Source organism: Vicugna pacos, unplaced genomic scaffold (assembly GCF_048564905.1).
Source record: "Vicugna pacos unplaced genomic scaffold, VicPac4 scaffold_21, whole genome shotgun sequence".
In the NCBI taxonomy this organism is placed as follows: Eukaryota; Metazoa; Chordata; class Mammalia; order Artiodactyla; family Camelidae; genus Vicugna; species Vicugna pacos.
In genome coordinates this window covers 13,592,149-13,602,396 of record NW_027328742.1, presented here as the reverse complement: position 1 = coordinate 13,602,396, position 10,248 = coordinate 13,592,149, and the positions used below count along the sequence as shown (strand labels likewise).

The 10,248-nt window shown below is 33.3% G+C and overlaps 2 pseudogenes; both read right to left on the bottom strand.

Moving 5' to 3' along the window:
• Positions 1-10,248, bottom strand: part of LOC107035347 (olfactory receptor 8K3-like) — a 47,148-nt pseudogene that overhangs the window by 14,330 nt on the left and 22,570 nt on the right.
• On the bottom strand, positions 2,548-3,719 carry LOC107035285 (olfactory receptor 8K3-like; annotated as a pseudogene).

Genomic DNA, 10,248 nt, shown 5'->3' with positions numbered 1-10,248 from the left:
TGCTTACTAAAAAAAAAAGTAAATATAAATGATACTTATTATATGAAAATTATCAATGTCAGGAGAAAGCAAATAAAATATGTTTATAAAATTACATTATGTATATGTTTATAGGAAATCCACATTCATCTCACAAAATACATTGTTTATAAGGTTGTGAGCTTCTAATATCCTACTCCGTCCCCACATACATGTCTTTCTTATGTCAGAAATACTGAACTACAGTTAGGAAAACATATTTTAAATAAATGGAATCAGAAGTTATATAATCTTGTTTAGATGCACTGTTGAAAGGCTACAGGAACAAAGCACATTGATAAGTGCCGAGTTTTCTGTAAGATAAGGGAGGGATGAAGAGCTTTTCCTTACCAGCATCAGAGTTGTATGGAAGGTATCAAATTAATTTTTCTTACTTTACTATCTCTGTTGATTATCTGATTAATATTTTTAAAGCTATATTCTTTGAGAAAATTTTATGTGCTTTCTGTCCGATTGCACTGGAAACTGAACATTGTATCATCACTGTAACACTGGATACTCAAGATCTGCGAGCTTCCAAAAGTTGCTTTTCACATCTCAATACAAGGTGGAAACCCACTTTGTACTCAACAAGAGATCAGAAAAATTCATATTTATACATTGATTTCAATATTCATTAAATATACAATATTCTTAAGAAAGGAATAAGATGTGCCTATAGTCACTAACTGACTAAGGATTTGACAGGACATCAAACTTGAAACTGACCACCTGCAGCTTCTTAATTCCACCATGATTTTAATTTTTTATTCCTGACTCTTTAGTTAGACCTTCTTGTCCCTCAGTTTTGACCTTTCTTCTTCATATGACTAAGTAAGTATGTATATAAAACTTAAATATTACATAAACAATATGGCACTGACATTTCAAAGATGCTCATTAGCCTTTGTGAAAATATTTGTACATCAATCTGAAGGAAAATGGAAACTGTCCTGTTCTGCTCCATGCATTATCAATGGCAGGGTGCACACAGAAGTGAATCAGACATCCTCATGTTTTACTGTGCTTTGTCATAGAATAAGCACTCTACTGCAAGTCACCAAGCTGGATATCAGTAAAATACGGCACCAACATGGAATATACTACCTGTTTACCTGTAATGAGACTCTGCCTTGGCTTCCCCACGTGTTTCATGACACACATAGTGAGATCAATTTATGGGTTCTTTTTCACCCCATGAGACTCTCCCTCAGGGAATGCCAAGCACTTTCTTGATTTTCCCTGAAGCACTGAAATCATAATAGATTACAAAGGAAAGGGTGGATTTATTAATAGTACAGAACAATTTGTTTTTACCAGTAGGTGATTAAGATTGCATTCCTGCTTTTTACTCTTTATTCACTTTCTATTTTTTTCTGCTTTGATAGTTAATTTCTGCATCCCTTTGGCCAGGCTGTGGTGCCCAGTCATTTGGTCAAACATCAGTCTAGACGTCATAGTGAAGATTTTTTTAAAAGATTTTAACATTTAAATCAATAGAATTTTAGTATAGCCAGTTATTCTCCTGAATAGAGGTGTGCTTCATCTAATTAGCTGAATGTCCTAAAGAGCAAATGCTGAGGTCCCCTGATCTCTATGTATACATATGTATGTATGAATGTTCTTTTGAATCTGTTTCTCTGAGTACCCTTACTAATACAATCCCACAGGGAAATGGATTTCTTTATTTTATCTATACAACAACCTTGTCAGTATTCCTCCCATCTACAATGGTCTCCACAAATAGGTGATAATCAAGACATTTTAAACAATGTCCAATCACATTATTTAAATGATTAAATGAACTTAAAGTAATAATGCATTATGTGTATGAAGTGTGATTTCCTTCAATTATTTTTTCACTAATTTCTTTTTTTTTCTTTTTGAACATAGAGAGACTAATTAGTTACTTACACTTCCCATTCTCATTTTATATTGTATTGTCATGATCTCTTTAGGTCTTCTCTTTCATTACATTTGCCTGTGTTACATTTCAGTATTTCTTATTCTTCCATTATGTCCAATATTCACTCCAACTCTTCTTGTCTAACTTGACACATATTCTACTATGCTTGATATATACCCAGCATGATCAATGTGGTCTGCAAAAATGTAATATTTTCTGTGCATATATTTTACTGTGTTATTTTGCTGTAAATTGTTTTGTTGCATTTTAGGTCACTTTATTTGTCACAAATCCATGTTGTGACTTTTTTTGTTTCTTTCTTCATCGTAGTCAATAATATATGATAATTTCATACATCTATTCTTCATATGGTAAACAGGCTATGTGTGAGAACATGTAGGAATGACACGTCATTTGGACTAGAAACTAGATATGGGTAGATATCTAAAGTATGAGCAGGAATTAGTCATCTGTCTGTGATATACTTTGGTTTGAAAATAATAAATCATTTTCTTTATTTATATGCTTATCATACATTGATTTTTGTTTATCCCATAGAGGTAACATTACAGAGCTAAAACAATGCTAGTTACAGTATACATAGATTAATATATAATTTGCTGTTAGCATATCCTACAGTGAATTTTAAGTAGAATAATTGCACACATTCTCCAGGTTCTAAGTCAGGCAGTTTTCACCTCTTTGTTCCTCAAACTGTAGATCATAGGATTTAGCATGGGTATTACTAAAGTGTAAAATAAAGAGGCCATTTTATCAGCATCAAATGAATCACTGGATTTGGACTTCACATACATAAAGAATAGAGTACTGTAGAATATGATTATCACTGTCAGGTGAGACCCACAGGTGAAGAAAGATTTGTGCCTGCCTTCTTCAGAGTTCATCTTAAGGATGGTGACCAGGATCAAACTATAGGGCACAAGGACTATCTGAAGAGATGAAATCAAATTAAAAACTGAAAAGATCAGAATTATCGACTTAATCTCCAGTGTCTCTGTGCAGAGCAAAGACATCAGTGGCTGAGAGTCACAGTAGAACTGCCTAATGACATTATAGCCACAAAACGATGAAGTAAAAATTTTTATGATGGTCAGCAAAGACAAAAAGACACCGTAGAGATAGAGGATTGCTATGAGTGCCTGACATAATCTTTGGGACATGATGACTGTGTAGAGCAGGGGGTTACAGATGACCACAGAGAGGTCATAGGCCATTGCAGACAGAATGAAAAGTTCACTGATGATAAACACACCAAAGACAGTCATCTGGGCACACCAGTTATGAGAGATTGCATGCTCATCTACAGCCAAGTCGACTAGCATTTTGGGCCCAGTAGCTGTTGAATAACCAAGATCAGTGAAAGCCAGGTGTCTGAGGAAAAAGTACATGGGTGTTTGTAGCCTGGTGAGGATCTATCTTGGTGAAGATGATCAAGCCCAGATTACCCACCACTGAGACCATTTATACAATGAGGAAGAGTCCAAATAACAGAGCCTGCAGCTCAGGGAGGTCCGTGATTCCTATTAGGATGAATTCATTCAACACTGTCAGATTGCATTTGTGCATCCAAGCCATTTGGGAAACATATACTGGAAATGAATATCAAAATAATTGTTAACTTTCATGAGATATATCTGAGATTATCATTGTAATAAGTGATTTAAGTCTTACATCTTTTATTTATGGCTTGCTGGTTTAATTGGCTAGCTCAACACATGGCACCTTAGTTCTCTCTCTCCCCCTGCTCAGCTAAGCTGTTTACAGGTTTCTTAGACATGGCACCAAAAGCACAAACAGCAGAAGTAAACATAGATACATTGGACTTAATCAAAATTAAAACAAAACAAAACAAAACTTTGTGCAGCAAAGGACATTCTCAAAGAATTAAAAATGTGACTCACACAATAGAAAAAAATTGCAAATCATATATTTAATGAGAATCTAGTATACAGAGTATAGAAACGATTTCTATAACTCAACAACAAAAAGACTTAATGACACAAATTTGAAAACAGGCAAAGACCTTAAATAGAAATTTGTCACAGAAGATACACAAATGGACAATAAGCACATGAAAAGATATCCAACAAATCAAAGACACAATGAGATATCACTTCATACCACCCCTCCCACCATGGCTATTTAAAAAAAAATTGCAAATGCTGACAAGGGTGTAGAGAGATTAGAACCTTTACCCATTGTTTTAAGGAATGTAAAATGGTGTAGCCACTATGAAAATAATTTGGCAGTCACTCTATAAATTAACCATAGATTTGCCACTGTGACCCAGCAATTCCACTCCTGGATATGTGCCTCAAAGTTCTGAAAACCACACATGCTCCTACAAAATCATGTACATAAATGTTCATTGCAACATTTTTCATAATAGTCAAAAGGTAGAAACCACATAGATGTCCATCTAGTAATGAATACATATGATATATCCATACAATGGAATATGAATGAGCCATAAAAGGGAAGAGATACTGATACATGCTACACCATCCATGAGCCTTTGAAACACTGTGCTAAGTGAAAGAAGCCAAGTATACAAAGCTACATATTGCACATATCCATCCTGTGAAATACCCAGAACAGACAAATCCACAGAGACAGAAAGCAGGTTATTGTGGCTTGTTCAGGAACACTGAATTAATTAACAACAGACAATCCATTTGGGGACAAATTTCAGTGGATATAAAATTATATAAATTTTTATGTACGAATCTCAACTGGCTGGATAAATGAGGTTAGGGGGTGTGTTCTTTTCTAAATACATGCTAATAAGTACCAGTCTCCTTGTATGTGAGAAAATTGTGAAATATTTTTCTCACCATCCTTAGAGTTCTGTGTAAAGCACTAAATGAAAAACAAAATTCTACTTATATTATTTTACATAATTAGTGAAGATGGTCCGGTTCTGAACTTTAAATCTTTTTTTCTGTTAAGATTCTTGAAACATGTAAAAATACAACAGGCAAGGCTTAGTATTGGACCATCACTATAAAGCTATGCTGAGGAGAGAGATTAGGGAGGTTAAATCATTTCCGTCCCTGCCCTGTGCACCAAATACACATTCAACACTAAAATAAGTGACAGTAAATGTATTCTACAATGAGAGATCAAAAATATATATCTAAATTGATATATTTAAACACAAAAATAATTTTTGAGAAGGAATAAAGGGAGTTTTACTAAGAGCTCCTAAAAAAGAATGGTAAAGACACTGTAATTTTAGGCAAAATACACATTCCATTTTTATAATTTTGCAAGGACTGTCTTTTGCTTAAATCTGTATTTGAATAGATTTTAATCTTAGTTCCAATCTCATTTAGATGTGCATTTAGTCATTCAAGGGACAATATGATGGCATTTCAAATACTAATCAGACATTATGGTGTGATGGAGTCACCATGTAGTGAAATAGATGCTTTAATATTTTACTTTGGCCTTCCCTTCAACAACAAAAATAGTAACTTTCAAATGACATTGATCCTTTCAATGATATTGGTAAATTTGAGAAATACATGGCATATCTGAAATGCTGAAACAAATCCCACTAAATAAAAATGACAATATCATATTTGACCTCTTGATTAAGGATCCAAGTGAAAGAAAATAATTATAAAAATGTCAAGATCTTGTTAGTTTCTTAATAATGCTAAGTCCATTTTTAGAGATATTTCTTTACCAAAGAGTACAAACTTACCACATCAAAGTAAATGCCTAGCTTCCATCAAAAATCATAAGAAAGATGTTTACAAAATGGTACTGGCCCAGAGAAGAATATATGGGTTTCTTTGCTCCTTTGAGACTCTCACAGAGGAGAAAAGATATCATTTGTTAATTACACCTGAAGCATTTTAAGTTTTAAACAAAGTCAATGGGATATCTGGAAATTATACAGAGTATCTTTATATTCCTATACAAATAAAGTTTTGTTAGATAACTTTCCACAGTTTCTCTTAGGTTAAGTCTTTTCTGCTGCAGCTCAGAGATCTGGAATCACACCACTGTGTCTGTAAGACAGGCATTTTAGTTTCTCTTGCAGCCTTTCATTTTCTCCTCTTAATGCAATGGCTTTGATGACTTCATGGCTGCTGAAATGGAGAAATATTAGAACAATTCTTGTACTGTTTTAAAAATTCACAAGGGGAAATAATACATATGCATAGCTGCTTTTCCCTTATTTGTGGTGTTTTAAACTTATTCCTGAAGTGTAATATACATATTAACAAAAGCATACTTCACAAATAACTTTTTAAAATAGAACTACCATACGATCCAGGAATTCCACTCCTAGTTACATATCTGAAAAAAATTAAAACACTAATTTGCAAAGATACATGCACTCTAATCTTCATAACAATATCATGGAATAGCCAAGATATGGAAGCAACTTGCATTTCCATCCACAGATGAATGGATAAAAATGGATATATATATATATATATATATACACACAATGGAATACTACTTAGCCATTAAAAATGGAATTTTTCCATTTGCAACAAGGGCATGGTTGGACTTGGGGGGTATTATGCTAAGTGAAATAAGTCAGACAGAGAAAGACAAATATTTTATGGTATCATTTATATGTAGAATCTAAAAAAATAAAACAAACTAGTGAATAAAACAGAAATGAAGCACTCACAGATAAAATACAAAACAACCTCCCCCAAAGACAGCTACTCCTACATTACTTTTATCAACATCAATATTCAACCTAGATTGGCTTAGTCTTAAATGTATTTCTATTTGGGGGCATTACTTACATTGAAATTGCTGAGTCATGGGATACTCTTATTCAGAGTAGCAAATACTGCCAAATGTATTTCCACAGTAGTTATATCAAGGTGCATTCCTACCAGCAGTGAAAATAGTTATGATCACTCAACATCCTTGTCAAGATTTGATATTTTCCAATATTTTGTTTCTAGCCCTTCGGGATGAAGTGTACAGGTGTCACTGTGGTTTAAGTTTGCATGATCCTATACTTAATGAAATTAAAAACATGTTCACAAGTTTAATGGTCATTTAGATACTTTCTTTCGAGAAGTGCTTGTTCATGTCTTGTGTCATCTTTTTGTAGTATTTCATGTGAAATATTTATTGATTTGTAAGAGTTACTTTTATCTTTTACATATGGGTCCACTGTGAGATATACGTGTTTGATTCTGTACATCTAATAAAAATATCCTCTCCCAATGAGAGTTTCCCTTTCCACATTATTAATTTTGATGAATAGAATTTCTTAAAACAGTTCAATTAATTTTTTAAAATTTTATATAGTTATTGCTTCGTGTGTTCTGTTTTAAAATTTGTACATATTCCAATATCACAAACACTTCTCACTATGTTTTCCTCTAAAATGTTTATTGCTTACCTTTCACATTTATCTAGGACTGATTCTGTATAGGGTATGGGTAGGTGCTCAGGTTCTTTTATTTTTTTCTCAAAATAAATATACAAATTACCTAATAGCATTTATTGAAAAGATCTTTCTCTTTTGGAAAATAGTGATACCTCTGTTTTAAGTCAGGTAACAATAAGTGTGTGGATCTGTTTCTAGAGTCATTCCATAGCTCAGTCTGTCTGTCCTCAGGAGAGTGTTTCTTTAATTATTAAAGCTTTTTAACAGGCCATAGTATCTGGTCATGTAGCTTCTGCAACTTTATTCTCTTTCCTCAAGATTATCTTTGCTATTTGTGGTGTTTTTCCTTCCTGAATAAATTTTACAATAAGCTTCTGAGGTTCTAAAAGGAAGGAAAAAGAAGGGAAGAAAGGAAGAAAGGAAGGAAGGAAGGACGGAAGGAAAAGCAGGAAAAGAAAGGAAGTTGGGGCAAGGAAGGGAGAAAGGATTTATGTTGGGATTATACTGAACCTATAAATCAATCTAAAGATTGTAAACTTTGTTACAATAATAAGTCCTCCATTCCATGGACAAATGTGTTATCAGTTTACATTGATTTATCTCTTTTAAATGCATTGTTACATTTTTTATACCTACAATTGCTGAGGGCTTAAATATTTTTTGTTATATTCATTCCTAAATTAGGTTTCATCTTTTATGGTTTTGTCACTTTTAAAAATTTCCTCAAATTTTATTTTCTAATTTGTAGTTGGTAGCATATGTAAAGTTGATTTTTCTAAGTTCTTTTTGCATCCAGTAATTTTGTAAAATTCACTTACCATTTTTAATAAATTATGCATGGGTTTTTCACTATATAGTTAATCATAACATACACCAAATTTAGAAAAAAATGGCAGTATGTGATTTTCTGTTTTAATATCTCATTTTTTTCCCTTTATCATCAAGAACCAACTACTATGTTCAATACATACTAAATATTAATGGTGAGACTGGGTATCCTGATCCTGGGACCAATTTCAGGACACAATTTTCAATGTTGCAGTATTATATTAGAAGTTTTATATAGTTTTTTTTTTACTGTAATGACATGCATCCATAATTATACAGAGCATTTTCACTGCCCTAAAATTCTCTGTGCTCTAACTATTCATTCTCTCCCTATGTGTAGAAATTTTGTAGATACTGTTCATAAAGTTGTTTTCTTCTGTTTTACTTTGCTAGACAGTTTATTACAAATGGGTGTTTAATTTCATTGTAAATCTATTTTATAGTTTCTCTTTTAACTTATAGCAAAATTAATTACATAGATTGATTTCCAAGTGTGAAATCAACCTCACATTTTTACTTATACGCTGTATCCTTTAACTGTATCACATATTCGAAGAAAAAATGTAACATATAAAATGTCTGTACTTTTGAGTAAAGCTCAATATTTTTTCCATTTGTTTATACCAGTGTAACTTTTGGAGAACCTATGGTCTTTCACTTAATATCATATTCATTCATTTTTCTCCCCAGCCCTTCCCCTCCCCCCTCTACTTTAGACTTGATTTTCACTTATTTTATTGGTCTGTCTGTCTATACTTGCACCGATGACATAATTTTTAAAATAATCTAGCTTTATTAAAAGAATTGATATCTGTGATTGGAAGTCCTCTGGATTCTTCTTCTTCTGACATATTGCTCTGGTTATTCTGGATCTTTGCATTTCCATATTAATTTTAATACCAGCTTCAGTAATTTTTTTTTTTAAAAAATGGAATTTTTCAGTGACTTAGGTCCAGGAGAGCCTGGAGATTGGAGTGGTCCCATCCCTCAGGGAATTGAGTGCATGCACCTTAGGACACATATCTGCATGTTTACTGGTTATTCTGAGAAGGGCAGAGGGTGAGGGATTAGAATTTGTTGTCCATACCTGATCCTATTCTTGGCAGGGAGAGGGAAAAAGGCCCATTGGCATCATTAGTGTTTTAAACCTTCAGAGTAAAAGATGTCTTATTGGAAGACAGGGTTGCCCCTGGGTGTGGATGAACAAATGTCCCCTGCAGGACTTGGTCCCCCAACCTTAGGTCACCCAGAGAAGATTATGGGTTTCCTGGGGGGTCTCTGGACATGTTTCCTCAGAGATCAAATTTGAATAATTAGAAGCAGGGGCCTTCCTCTCCCACTAGCCAGGGCCAAGTCCTAGGATGTGAAACTGACATTGGCCACTGGAAGGTTTAACTGCTTTGGTCACAGAACAGGGTGGGAGCATATCTATGAGGAAATTCTAATTGTCCCTCAAGCTTAGCTTCTGGGAAGGATTCAATTGTTTCTCTCCACTTAGCATAGAGTAGACACTAGGATTGAATTGTTGCTAGGTCATGTGTGTTAAAAGTGGACGATTTTTTGGACTTAAATCTGGATTCAAATTTCACTACATAGCCTCATGATACAAGGTATAATCACTGTTTAATCTCTTACATGCCCTCTGTGAATATGTGCCTTGGTAGATGGTTGTGAGCTTCAAATGACATAAAGCATAGAAATTTCTGACATGTAGAGATAATTTAAAAAATTATACATCTTATAATTATATTATTATAAAAATGGAATCAGGAACCAAGAGAATACAGAGATTATTTTATTTTAAAATTTAAAAAGAGGAATTTTTTTATTGCATTAAATCTATAAGAAAATTTGGAGAGAACTGACTTCATCACATTTATTTCCTCCAGCCAATGGGCATGGTATATTGCTACATTTGTGTCTTCTTTAATAACTCAATAATGTTTCCATAATTTGTAGCAATAATGTCACACAAATCACTCATTAGATTTTTTTGAGTATTTTTCAGATTTTTTTCTAGTGTGATGTATTGTTTAAAATTTTATTTTTACCTGTTTCATTCTAGTATATAGAAACATAATGAACTTTTGGTATGCTGAAC